Below are 13,577 nucleotides of genomic sequence, written 5' to 3' on the forward strand. Positions count from 1 at the left end.
ATATAGTTGCACGGTTCTTCACAAAATCCAGTACCACCAAAATAAATTGCGAGTATCATACATAGAAAATGTAGTAAACACAGGGCAGAGAGCTAAAACAAAATATAAAAGAACAACATTAACACATTGAACTAGTTTGAATCCTTTCGGACTGACAGCTGTGAACGCTCTGAACCAGTTTGAATCCTTTCGGACTGACAGCTGTGAACGCTCTGAACCAGTTTGAATCCTTTCGGACTGACAGCTGTTAACGCTCTGAATCAGTTTGAATCCTTTCGGATTGACAGCGCTGTGAACGCTCTGAATCAGTTTGAATCCTTTCAGACTGACAGCTGTGAACGCTCTGAATCAGTTTGAATCCTTTCGGACTGACAGCGCTGTGAACGCTCTGAATCAGTTTGAATCCTTTCGGACTGACAGCGCTGTGAACGCTCTGAATCAATTTGAATCCTTTTGGACTGACAGCGCTGTGAACGCTCTGAATCAGTTTGAATCCTTTCAGACTGACGGCACTGTGAACGCTCTGAATCAGTTTGAATCCTTTCAGACAGCGCTGTGAACGCTCTGAATCAGTTTGAATCCTTTCGGACTGGCAGCACTGTGAACGCTCTGAATCAGTTTGAATCCTTTCAGACAGACGGCTGTGAACGCTCTGAATCAGTTTGAATCCTTTCAGACAGACGGCTGTGAACGCTCTGAATCAATTTGAATCCTTTTGGACTGACAGCGCTGTGAACGCTCTGAATCAGTTTGAATCCTTTCAGACTGACGGCTGTGAACGCTCTGAATCAGTTTGAATCCTTTCAGACAGACGGCTGTGAACGCTCTGAATCAGTTTGAATCCTTTCAGACAGACGGCTGTGAGCGCTCTGAATCAGTTTGAATCCTTTCGGACTGACTGCTGTGAACGCTCTGAATCAGTTTGAATCCTTTCAGACAGACGGCTGTGAGCGCTCTGAATCAGTTTGAATCCTTTCGGACTGACTGCTGTGAACGCTCTGAATCAGTTTGAATCCTTTCGGACTGACAGCGCTGTGAACGCTCTGAATCAGTTTGAATCCTTTCAGACTGCAGCGCTGTGAACGCTCTGAATCAGTTTGAATCCTTTCAGACTGCAGCGCTGTGAACGCTCTGAATCAGTTTGAATCCTTTCGGACTGACAGCGCTGTGAACGCTCTGAATCAGTTTGAATCCTTTCAGACTGCACTGTGAACGCTCCTCGTGATGCTGTTTGTTGTGGAATTTGTTGATGCACACTGTGACCTCTGTGTGCTTTTATTCTGTAGTAATCAGGGCGACCTTGTAAAGGAAAGCTTGCTCTCATCGGCTCCTCCTGTTCAAATAAACGTAGTGATAGTAATGATAATAATAATAAAGGGAGAGCGAGCGAGAGACACAGAAATAAAGAGAGAGAGCCTTCATCGCTGCCATTCAGGAAATTCCAGTCATTCCTCAGTGAGTCCTCCTCCTCTTGCTCATGTCTTTCTCCCTCTTCGTCTCTCTTTTCGTCTCCTCCTCCTTGTCAACACTCCGTCTGTCTCCCACCTCTCACCCTTAACCTCTGACCCGCAGTCAGACTTAATAACAGGAAGTGATTGACTCCCTGCCGCTGCGGTGGGAAGAGAAACGAGGTGAGGACAGCGTTGTCCCTGGCAACAGTTAACTGATGTCACACAGATAGAAACAGCTGGAAAACATCTGATTCAAGCGGAGCTGAAAACAAACTGCCCGTGAGGCGATTAGTCGATCGACACAAAGTGAACTGATGATCGTTGAAAGTCGTCTCAGTCTCAAGTGACACAAACTGAATGTTGAGTCATTCAACTTTATTTTTGATTCATGAATACTATTTGTGTGTATTTTTAATCTTATTCTATGTCTTTATAATTATAGATTTTTTACTTTCTCCATCTATCTGTACTTATGTAATAGTACTTATGTCTATCTGTGTTCCTGTGATGCCGCAATACCTGAATTCCTCCTCTGAGGATCAATAAATACTTATCATATCTTACCTTATCTTATCTAACCTTATCTTATCTTATCTTATCTTGTCTTGTCTCTATCTTTTTGAGGCTGAATCACCAACAAACTGAGTATCTGCCCCTCAGGGACCCTGAAGGTTCAGTGTGAGTTTGGTTTTTCATCATTTGATTATGTTAACATTTGGAAGGTTTTCTGCATGTAGCACAATATGAAATAAATATTATGATGTATTTTTGTTTGCAATATAATAAAACTATAATGGTAAGGCAGTTCGGGCGGCTCCCGGCGTCAGTACTGTAGGTTGTGGGAACTTTTTAGCGTGTCGTGCTTCTGATCACGCCCCAATCGGTGATGTCACCACAGGTGTGTTTTTGTTTTGCTTTCAAACAGCTGATGGACAAACCGAAGGAAAAAAAATGTCAACAACAACTTTGTATTTGTGCTAAAGAGGGTTCAGAAGGTTTGTCCCAAACTGTCACAGATATTTCATATTTCCCATATTTATTATTGTGTGTGTGTGTTTGCTTGTTTGTTCAGCACTTTGGAGAAAAAATGCTGCAGAGGGACGACGGAGGTGTGTGTGTGTGGGGTGAGCAGGTCCAAAGTTCAGGTGGGTGTGACGTTCACCTCCCGCCCTCCACCTTCCATGAGTCATGAGTTATGGGGAAGGGTGGATGAAACACGAGAGTGAAGAAAAGATTCCACAGAACAGTTTGAGTTTCTGTAATGACCTAAAAAAACGAGCTCAAGTTGATGAAGTGAACTTAAAACTCACATCAGTAAATTAAAGGAGAACTCAGGAATGACTTGAATTAATAAGCACAGATTTATAGGCTGTTATAAATTAACAGCATCTGAGGAGAAATAAGCAAAAACAAATGTAACATCCACATTCATGAAGGATACCGTGTGTTTCACTTTCTTTTTAACTCTGCAGCTTCTTTGTTTTTCTTCTCATCTAAATTACTGATAGAACGTGAGAAGCACCTTCACGGTTAACAAACATCGAGAGCTGTGAGACAGAATACAAATTCATCCCGAGGCAGCAGCAACGCACTCAAACCACGAAGAGAATGATGCAAAGAGAAAAACAGCTGAAGCCAATGAAAGCTCTCTGAGGGAAGTGTGCAAAGTGCAGTCAGGAGCAGAATGAAAGAAGTCAGCAGCAAATAAAGAGGAAAGCAGAACACGAAGCAGTGAAATCTCAGGCAGAGCTGCTGTTAAACTGATCTGTGCGCTGTGCAAACATCACAGTGACCTTCAGCGTCTGGCTGGTGCATGGCATTGTGGGTAACTGCGAGGGACTTTGTCTCATTAGTTTGCACGGCTGTATTCAGAACGATGGACACGTCTGCAGAGCCGTTGACAGGACACCTCCACCTGCAATCAATTATTCCTCTTGATTTTGAAAGAGCGGAGGTTTCATACCGCAGCACGTAGAAAAGAAGCTTTGCTGTGTGTGATTCACCCCCGAGTGAAGTCTGCAGGCTGGACCAGCAGAGAAACACCACTGAGCATGTGCAGCGGAGGCAAACTGAAGAATAGAAATGTGTTCTGGCAGGTTTCCTTCGATGGCTGGGCCCTAATTTGGGGTCCAGATCTTACAATAAACTCATGTTGGGTTTGATCCTTCTGGCTGATCGTGTTCGTCTCTCTCTGCTCACTGAAACATTAAAAAATATGGAACAGCAGAACCCAGAAGGGAAGAACATTTTATTAAATGATGTTTTTGATTGAAACATTTTAAATAGTACGAGGGAGGAATCGTTCCAACATGGCTGCCTGTGAGAGCGCTCATTAGAGGCAGAAGTCTTTATGAAACAGAAGACCCATTAAATCATGGGTCAATGTAATCATATAAATCAACAGGTGAAGATGATGACATGGAAAACATGGTGGCAAAGTGACTTTTAATTTGAGTGTAGAGTAACAGCAGAGAGGAGCAGGTGGTGAGCCACTCAGGTGTAACACAAAGCTGCTTTCACTGTTATTGTAGACTCTATAATAGTGTTATTGCAGACGCTTCGTCATTCTTTCCACCATTATGAGGTTAAACTGCTGAAGAGACCCACTGTGTTACTGCACACACACACACACACACTGTGTAAAAATAGCTTATTCTGTTATAAGTGTCAGTCCTACATTCAAAATGAGTAAACGTAAAATAAAGTTTATGAAGAACGGCCAGCTTCAGACTCCAACATCAGATTTAAAAAGTGTTGTAGAAACCGATTCAGTTGAGCCTTTTCTTTTCATGTCACTTTCTATTTTTACTCCACTACATCTCAAAGGGACGGCTTTTAGTTACTTTACAGCTAAAACAAGCAGCCAGTTACAGTAATCAATTCGCCGATTAATGGTTACAAGCCCGGAGGCACGAGGTTTCTGGACTCAAGAACGCAGACCCACACAGCAGCGAGATTTTCAAAATAAGAATAATTTATTAACAGAAATCGCTCAGGATGTAATACAACTAAATAAGGCAAAAATAATCAAAGTACAACAAAAAGGATGAAAATGGTGGAAAATAGCAAACTAACTTTGGCACAAAGGACTATGAGAAAAGCAACAAACAAAAGGCTCAGGGCAAAACTAAACTCTAAGGGAAAGTATCAAACAAAAGATATAACTCAATACTACAAGCAAGACTTACAAGGCAATCAGGAGACAAGGATCATGAAAGCTAGACAGAAAGGCAGTACAAGACATGGCACGAGACAATCTGGCACAGGACAAAGGGAGACGCGGACTATATATACACGAGGTAACAATGAACAGGTGGAGACGATTAGGGCGGGACAATCAGACACACCGGGAAGTCAAGGGCCTGAAACGAGAGGAGAGTTAGGTTTCACAATAAAACAGGAAGTGCAAGACAAGACATGACGCTCGTGAACAAAACACATGAACAGACTTGACGAGACATGACAAATGGTAGTGAAGTTATTTTTCATGAAAAAATATTTCATGGTTCCAGTTTCACAAATGTGAAGATCTGCTGGTTTTCTTTGTAGTTACTTTAGTGATTTTACTAACCAGTAACTAGAGCTGTCAGATAAATGTAGTAAAGTAAAAAATAGTGGAGTAGAAGTACCACACAATGGAAATACTCAAGTAAAGTAAAAGTACCTCAAGTACTCGAATAAATGTACTTAGTTACATTCCATCACTGACACACACACAGGTTGACACATAAACCCATAAACCTATAATCACATGCTCAGTCTCACACACACACACACACACACACGCTGTGTTGAGGTGTCCAGGTCGTTATTGCGTCCCTTTAAGCCAGTTAAGCAGCTTTATGAACTGGGGGACGTGTCAAGGTGTCTCTCTCTGTTTTGGCTGGTTGCCTGAAGTCTCATCATCTGCTGGGACAGCTGGATTAAGAGTCCAGGACTGAGATCTTCAGAGTAAACGCTACTTAAAGGGCCAGTGTGCAGGATTTAGTGACGTCTAGTGGTGAAGTTGCGGACTGCAACCAGCTGAATGCTGCCGCTCCCACTGTGGCCGCTAAACACCAGAAAAATGTGAGAGGCGTCTGTTTCAGTCAGTGTTTGGTTTGTCCTTTCTGAGCCCCTGTAGAAACATGGCGGTGCAATATGGCCGACTCTGTGGAAGACGACTTGCTCCCTCTGTAGATTAGTTAAGAGAGAATTTCTAACACTTGCAACAAATAATAAAAAATATTTGGCAATTAAGACAGAATATTTCAGTTCCACGTTATGTTTTGACTCTGCTGGTTGATTTCATGTGACAGTAAATTATTATTAATTATAAATTATTGTAATTTCTACTATTAATACCTCCATGACTCAACAATTACTACAACAAACTCAATACAGATACTAGCATTATCAGTAAAATTAGTGTAATACCACAGTGCAGAAATACTACAGGTAAATCTCATGCATTTAAACTTTTACTCAGTAAAGTACTTTTACAAGTACTTTTACTTTTCTGTAAAATAAAGTAAGTAAAAACATCAAAATGTACTTAAACTACCAAAAGTAAAAGTGCTCATTTTGCAGAATGGCCCATTTCAGAATGACATTCATAATATCACTGTATTATAATTGTGAAAGAGCATTTTCACAGTGTGGTATTTGTACTTTTACTGAAATACTGACGGGTCTGAATATTTCCTCCACAATGTGTTCATCAGCAGTGAAGCAGCTGGTGGAGGTGGAGCAGCTTTTCACTGTAATACACTGCTGGGTAGCTGAGTCTATAATAATATGTCATAATTCATTAGTTGATTTATATCTAATCTGCAGTAAGTAGTAATTAGTCAACACTGTGTACTGCTTACAAAATGCAGTGGAGTAGAATTATAAAATAGCATAAATGGAAATAATAGAGTAAAAGTAGCTCAGACTCATACTTCAGTACAGTACTTGAGTAAATGTACTCGGTTAACTGGCCTCAGAGAAAGTTACTGGATTCATACTTTGAGTTCTTCAGCAGAAACGTTTGAAGGCTCCAGTTCTGGTCTGTGAGGATGCAGCCGCAGGCGACGCTGAGCAGGAGCTCCCAGTTATTCAGGTATCCTCACAAACTGGGTCAACTGGCCGAGCTGTCGTTCGTAAAGATGCTTTAGTGTTTGAGTGGATGCTAATCGACATGCTTTACAGCCGTCCTGTCATCAAAATACTTGTCTTTACTCTCTGCTGCTGTCACAGAGAAACATGGAGCTGCTGATAGCTGGTTATAAACATGGCTGCAGACCTGCGGGACCTGTACCTGCGCTGTTACAGGGGGACATGCTGCTGTATGCAGCTGCATCTGAACTGCTGGACAGACGGTAAATTATCATGTTTATGTGTTTGTTTCTGTGTGGGTGAAAACGCTGACATATAACTTGTTGGTTATTGAACTTCAGAGGTTTGGAAGTGTTATGCAATGAGCCAGGCTAGCTGTTTCCCCCTGCTTTCAGTCTTTATGCTAAGCTAGGATAATCCCCTGCTGGCTCTTGTATCATACAAACATGAGAGTGGTATCGAACTCTCAGCGAGAAAGCAGATAATCTTATTTCCCCGAACATGTATCTGTTCTTCATGCATCCACACGCTCTCCTCCTCGAGTTTCCGGAGCCGGCAGCCTTCAGCTTTTGAGCGCTGATGATACGAAGCGAGACAAAAACAAAAGTAAAGTCAGGTGCCTTTGAAAACATGTCGTCCTTTTGTCCTTGGCTCATGTGGGGGGGTAGTGTGTGTGTGTGCATTATGGGAACACACACCGCAGCTGCCGGCCTCCCTGACTACCAGCCGCCCAACAAAAAAAATTCTTTTCAAAACCAACCTCAGGAACCAGCGGAGAGATGATTAAATTCTCCATGCGAGAGGTTCAAAAGCAATAAAAAATGAAATGAAAACATGGGCGGCGTGCAACACAAAGACCTCATTGTTGCCGGGCAAAGGAATGTGTGTGTGTGTGTGTGTGTGTGTGTGAGTGTGTGTGTGTGCAGTCGTGGGCAGAGGCCGGGAGGAATTTGAGTTTTTGCATGGAGACAAAAGGTGGCCTATGACGGGGAGAGAGGATGAGGCACAGAGAGGGAAAGAAGGCAAGAACGAGACAGACAGACAGACAGAAGCTGCTTCCACTCATGTGGCTCCATGCTAACACATTAGCAGACACCGTGTTAGCATTTACAGCAACTCGCCTCTAAAAGTCGGCTGATGAATGCTTTTCATATCAACACTGATTCAGATGAGTAAAGTGAAAAAGGCCACGCAGCGTCAGTTACCACCTGACTACTCAGTGCTACAAATGTTTTTAGCGTCTTTTAGCTCAATGTTTTGATTTTGCAAGCTGTTTGGTTGGTTCAGCTCTCGTCGAGCTAACAGAGTTAGCAGGCCTAGCATGGCTGTTTGCATGCTAACATTTGCTAATCAGGGAAAGGGAGGGAGTCAGAAAACACGACTTTAAACTGATGTTTCATAATTCTGCTACTGATAAAAGACACGGTGGCTCTGTTCAACGCTTTTCTACATATTGTGCTTTACAAAGAAAAGAGAAACATCCAGATTTAAACGCTCAGCAGTGGGACAAAGTCAAGAAGCATGGACGGGGAAACAAGAAGAAAATGAAGATAAATGTGGATCTGAGAGCTTCAGCGTGAATGTGGATGTTACGGGGCAGCGATCGAGTCAGGTATATAAACACACACACACGCTGATCCATCAGCCTGCGCAAACACACACGCACACACAGCCTCATTTCCTGTAATCCCTCGTCACCTGACATCTGACCTCTGTGAGGGTGTTGACAGATTTAAGACCCCCAGCTTCCTCTGTGTCGGTGATGTGATTTGTAAAGGTCTCATTCCACAGTCGTGTAAAGACACTTTTAAGAACGATTACATCAAACGAAGCAGTAAAAACGTCATGAATATGATTTCTTCTTCTTCTTCTTCTTCTTCGAATACATAAAAAGTAGATTAGTTTGTGCAGGTTTTCTGAGTACATTTCAAAATGTGAGGAAAAAACATCACATTGAATTCAGCCAATATTTCAAAAACTCTATTTTGCCATGAGCTTTTTTAAACTAGTGTCCCAGGTTCAGGTGAAAGACTGTTTCACCTTCATGAGGAAAACTTAACAACAGAAACACCGCACCCTGTCCCTCAGCGGACGGAACAAGCAGATGCAAAGTTGGACACATACTGTGTAAGTTATCAAAAACACGATAACCTGTGATAACAAAAGTGACAACCTCCGAGTTTCCTTTTTAGAGAAATGTGGGGAAGAGAGAACGGCAAATGACATTTATCTGGATTTCCACCAACACTGCTTCATTTAACTTCCTCCTAATATCCAAATCAGAAGAGCAGGAAGAGGGAAGATGTGTCCAGATACAGTCACAGTTACAGGAAACAGCCAAAGTGATGCATGCTGGGTAATTTCAGATGACACAGAGGTTAAAAATAGTTTTTACTTTGAAGGGCTGGCGGAACATCCAACACGCTCGAACTAGTCTGATCACCAAAAGTGCTTCAAGTTCTGCAAAAGAAGTCAAAGCGCGGTGCAAAGCTTCGAGGTGGACACGAGGAGATGAGCTCGTAAGTGGTTCAAACTGAGGCGAGGACACATCTGCACGCATGGAAATGTTTCAGCATGAGTGAAGCTGAATGAATCCACTTCACGGATTCATGAAAGATAACAGAAGCTTCCTGGTCAAGGTTTGACATCAGCTGTCACAGTCCAGTGCTGGCTAACAGCTGCAGCTACCGTCAAATAAACTGCAACAATATAAGTGTGACCAATAGACGAAGAGCGCTGGGACAGTGTTAGAGGAAAAAGCTAATTATCAGCTGGTGGGGTTGGTGACATGTTCTTAGCTTTCAGACATGGACATGAAACTCCACCCGCTAAAAACAAAAAATTTATTCTTAAGTCAATCAAGCAAAAGGTCAAAGTTCAAAAGACTGTTCGTAACAACATTGGGGGGATTTCAATCAAATGGTTCTCGTAATCAGTCACAGTTAGCTCTCTGAGCTAGCTAGCTTGCTAATGGGAAGAAGAAGTTCACACAGTTTCTTGAAGAGTACCACCGAGGCTGCTGTCTGCAAACTATCCTGTGAACCATTGATCCCCAACCCGTGGGCCGCGGCCCACTAGTGGGCCGTGGGTCACTTGGTACTGGTCCGCACAGAAAGAAAAAAATAATTTCCATTATTTTGTTTTTTCACATAATTTGAAAAACAGGTGGTGCCTGACAGTGCCAGTCTGTAGCCAGGTCCTCTTGACATGATTAGAAAGTGGATTTACGTTCATTATTATTGTTATTATTATTATTAAAGAGAAAATACCATAGTTTTTTTCATTTTATTTTGTTTTTATCTGCTACACCTTTAGACTGGGCCGTGAAAATATTGTCAGACATTAAACTGGGCCATGGTACAGAAAACGTTGGGGACCACTGCTGTAAATTATTTTTCTTTTTCAAGGTTATTATACTCAAAAAAGTGGCTGGAACAACGTAAGCTAAGCTAATAAAGTGTTTCAGATTCTGGTGTTTAGAGTACAGTGGGGTTGAGCCCTAACCCAACCGCCTGCTGAGGAGAAAACAAGTTCACAAAAACACACCCGGCCGGCCTCCTCCAAACGTGCGATGAGTTCATGTAGTTTGGTGCAGTTTGTTTTTGTAAGTTTGATCCGTTCGCTGTTTGAATGCAGAGTCTGGCTGAAAGTCGCCTCCATGTTTCTCTACATACAGCAAAGAGCAGCACAGATGAAGACTGATAACACACACAGATGTTGAAATGTTCTCTGAGATGCTCAGTGGATAAAAGAGAAACGATGGAAGAGCTCAAGGAAAAAACGTTGTGCCTGGTGAAACATGTTTTGGAAATTCCCATAAATGTGTGTGAAGGATCATGTGTGTGTGTGTGTGTGTGTGTGTGTGTGTGTGTGTGAGATTGTCAAAACAAACCCAGATAAGGGAAGAATGTGTGTTGACTGTATGTTTGCAGACAGTACACTCCTGTTTTTAGTGAAATGACTCAACAACTGCTGGATGAACTGTGGTCACTCGTGGTCCCCAGAGGATGAATCCTGTCGCCTCAATGATCCCATGACTATTCCTCTAAAAAAATATTCTCTCTGGATTGGAACTACATTTTGTGCAGACATTCATGGTGCTCAGAGGATGAATCCTGATGAATTTCCTGATCATTCACGTTTTGGTGATCCTCTAATTCTTTCATCAGCGCCATCATGAGGTCAAAATGTGAATGTGTGCAAGTTTCACCCTGAGCTGTATTTATTGTGTTTGGTGCTAATTAGCAAATCTCAGCATGCTAACACACACACACACACACCTAAAATGTAGAGCAGAAGAAGTTGCATAAAATGATAATATGTTTACATGTCTGTGTGTGTGTGTGTGTGTGTGTGTGTGTGTGTGAGAAATGGGAGTGAAAGACGACATATGAACGTGTGTTTGTGCTGGAATGTGTGTGTGCTGTGTTCGTCAGTGTTTGGCATCACCTGTGGGCGTGTTTTTCCCTTCAGCGGGGGCTGACAGGCAGCAGCTTGTCTGTTAGCTCAGTATGAATGTCAACAACACACACACACACACACACACGTCTTCACACTTACTACTCTTACTCACCTGAGGTTCAATAGATGTTGTTTTTCTCAGGAGTTCATTTGGTCAGAAAGTTTGATTCCTTCATTCTTGTGATCTTTTAGCTTTTCAGGTCAAAACGTCTTCTTGTGGTCAGGTGATAGTGACCTGAAGCTGGCAGAGACTCAGCGTCGTTCACATGAAAACACATTTCATATCACACAGAACCCCAAACTGCTTTCAGTGGTGGAACAAAACAAAGCACATGTACTCAAATACTACGATTCAGTACAACTTTGACGTACTTACAGTTTACTTCTTACTCTACTATACTTCAGAGGGAAATATTGAACTTTTTACTTCACTGCATTTATCTTCAGTCACTAATTAGGCCTACTTAAAAAAAATAAAAGAACAGCAGAACAGCAGAACAGTAGAACAGCAGAACAGGAGAACAGGAGAACAGCAGAACAGGAGAACAGGAGAACAGCAGAACAGGAGAACAGGAGAACAGTCACGGGGACATTTTACTGCACCGTTTGCTGTTTAGCTTTAGTCCGAGTTTCTTCTTTCGTCCCATCTGGCTCCTGCTGCTGTTTGTCTCCTGTCCTTCTTTTGTGTCCACGGCAGCAAACAGCAGACAAAAAGACGCAGGTGAGTCCGGGAACGAGGGACAATGGAGGAAATGTGACACCTGGGATGTCGTCAAAGGGCCTCGATACTGAGGTTCAGTGGTGGAAAGTGACAGAGTGTGTTTACTCAAGTACAAGTTTGAGGTTCTTGACACGAGTACATCTATTTCATACTACTTTATACGTCTACTGCAGATACTGGTTTAGTTATTTAATTAGCTTTTAATCAACTACATTTATCTTTAAACTTTAGCTACTGGTTAATTTGCAGATTCATATAATTCATACAAAATATAATAAAAAAAACAGAGCGTCGAATTAGCTTTAGCCTCATTAGCTGTTAGCTGCTTCTGCTGTAGAAGAAGGGAAACTGTCAGTGTCAGCTGTAAGATGACATCATTATGGCTCGTACAGCCAGCGGTCTGCCAGCAGCAAACATGCTAACAGATTAGCTCACTGGCAGTAGTGCTGGTGGTCACATGACCCCGCACAGGAGGGATTGACAGGAAATGCTGCAGCCTGTTTGTAACTTGATCAGATTGGTATCAGACTCACTGTTTACTGTTCTCTCTCCTACAGCGGAGCTGGATTAAGTCTCTGCTAATGCTAACACCACATTTCCTACTGCTGCTGCTTCACGTTAAAACAATTCAACTGGACGAACACGTGATGGCTTTTGTTGTGAAGCAGCTGCAGGATGCAGCGTGTTTTAACCATCGCCATGGTTAAACCTTTGCAACTGCCGGCCGTGTGTGACTGAACGTCCTGATTAAATCAGCCTCAGTTTGTTTGGCTGCGCTGTAAACACGTTCAGCTGCTCTAACGTTGGATTTTTGTTCAAATCAACTGCTTCCTGTTACTCTGAACCACACCTGCTGTTACCATGGTAACCACAGGTGTTAGTCAAATCAACCTGGACTAAAATGGAAAGGATAATTTCCTGTTATTTTCTCTCAAACAGGTCACATGATGGACTGATCGAGAGGCAGCGGGTCTCGTGTCTTTCCGCCTGATTTTCTCACTCAGGAAACAAAGAAGATAAAAACAATAAAAAAGACAAAGACATCGCTTTAAAATGTTAATGTGCATAAAAATAGCTTTATTTCCAATAATAAATCAGAACCTGCATGCAGAAACCAATGATTCATTGGCTTCTCCACTCCACTGGTGATTCACATGTGGTGTTTGTGACATTAAGCAGCAGAACATTCGTATCTCTCCCATGCTCACCGAGCAGACCTGGAGCTGATCACCACCTCAAATGCTTTTCACGCTTTTCATTCACTGCCTTGAAAAAGACACATTTCAACCGTTTCACCCGCTGTGGTGGACAGATAACGTGAAATCTAATCAGAGTGACTCCCGGCGGCGGGCGAGGTCAGCTGATACACACTAACAAGGATCCGTATTTTCTTGATTGTTTTGTTTCTTGGGAGATAAAGACCTCGAAGTGTCGAGACGTTTCAATAACCGAGCTGAACGCAGAGACCTTGAAGCTCCAAATACGCGTCAGCAAATTCATCAGGCTCCGTTTGGCCACAAAGAGACGATTCAAAAAGCAAAAGAGATGCAGCGGCTGAAGCGGCTCCAGCCAGTAATCAGCCCAGATCTGCTCCTGACGACATGGCTCATCAGCACAACATCCCCTGAACAACGAGATGAACACCAAGCAATCCTTCTACGAACAACAACGGAACAAAAACATAAATACAAAAGCAAAAAAAAGGTCTAAAAAGATAATAGAAACTCTTACAAAATAAAAAGTTCCAAAACTATTTGCCTCTGAAAATCTCGAACTAGTGTATATAAAACTTTTAAAATCACATATACAACAGCTTAAAAAGGGGGAAACACCCCAACCTGAAAGAAGGCAATAAAATAATTTGA

Source organism: Chelmon rostratus, chromosome 2 (genome assembly GCF_017976325.1).
Source record: "Chelmon rostratus isolate fCheRos1 chromosome 2, fCheRos1.pri, whole genome shotgun sequence".
Taxonomy (NCBI): Eukaryota; Metazoa; Chordata; class Actinopteri; order Chaetodontiformes; family Chaetodontidae; genus Chelmon; species Chelmon rostratus.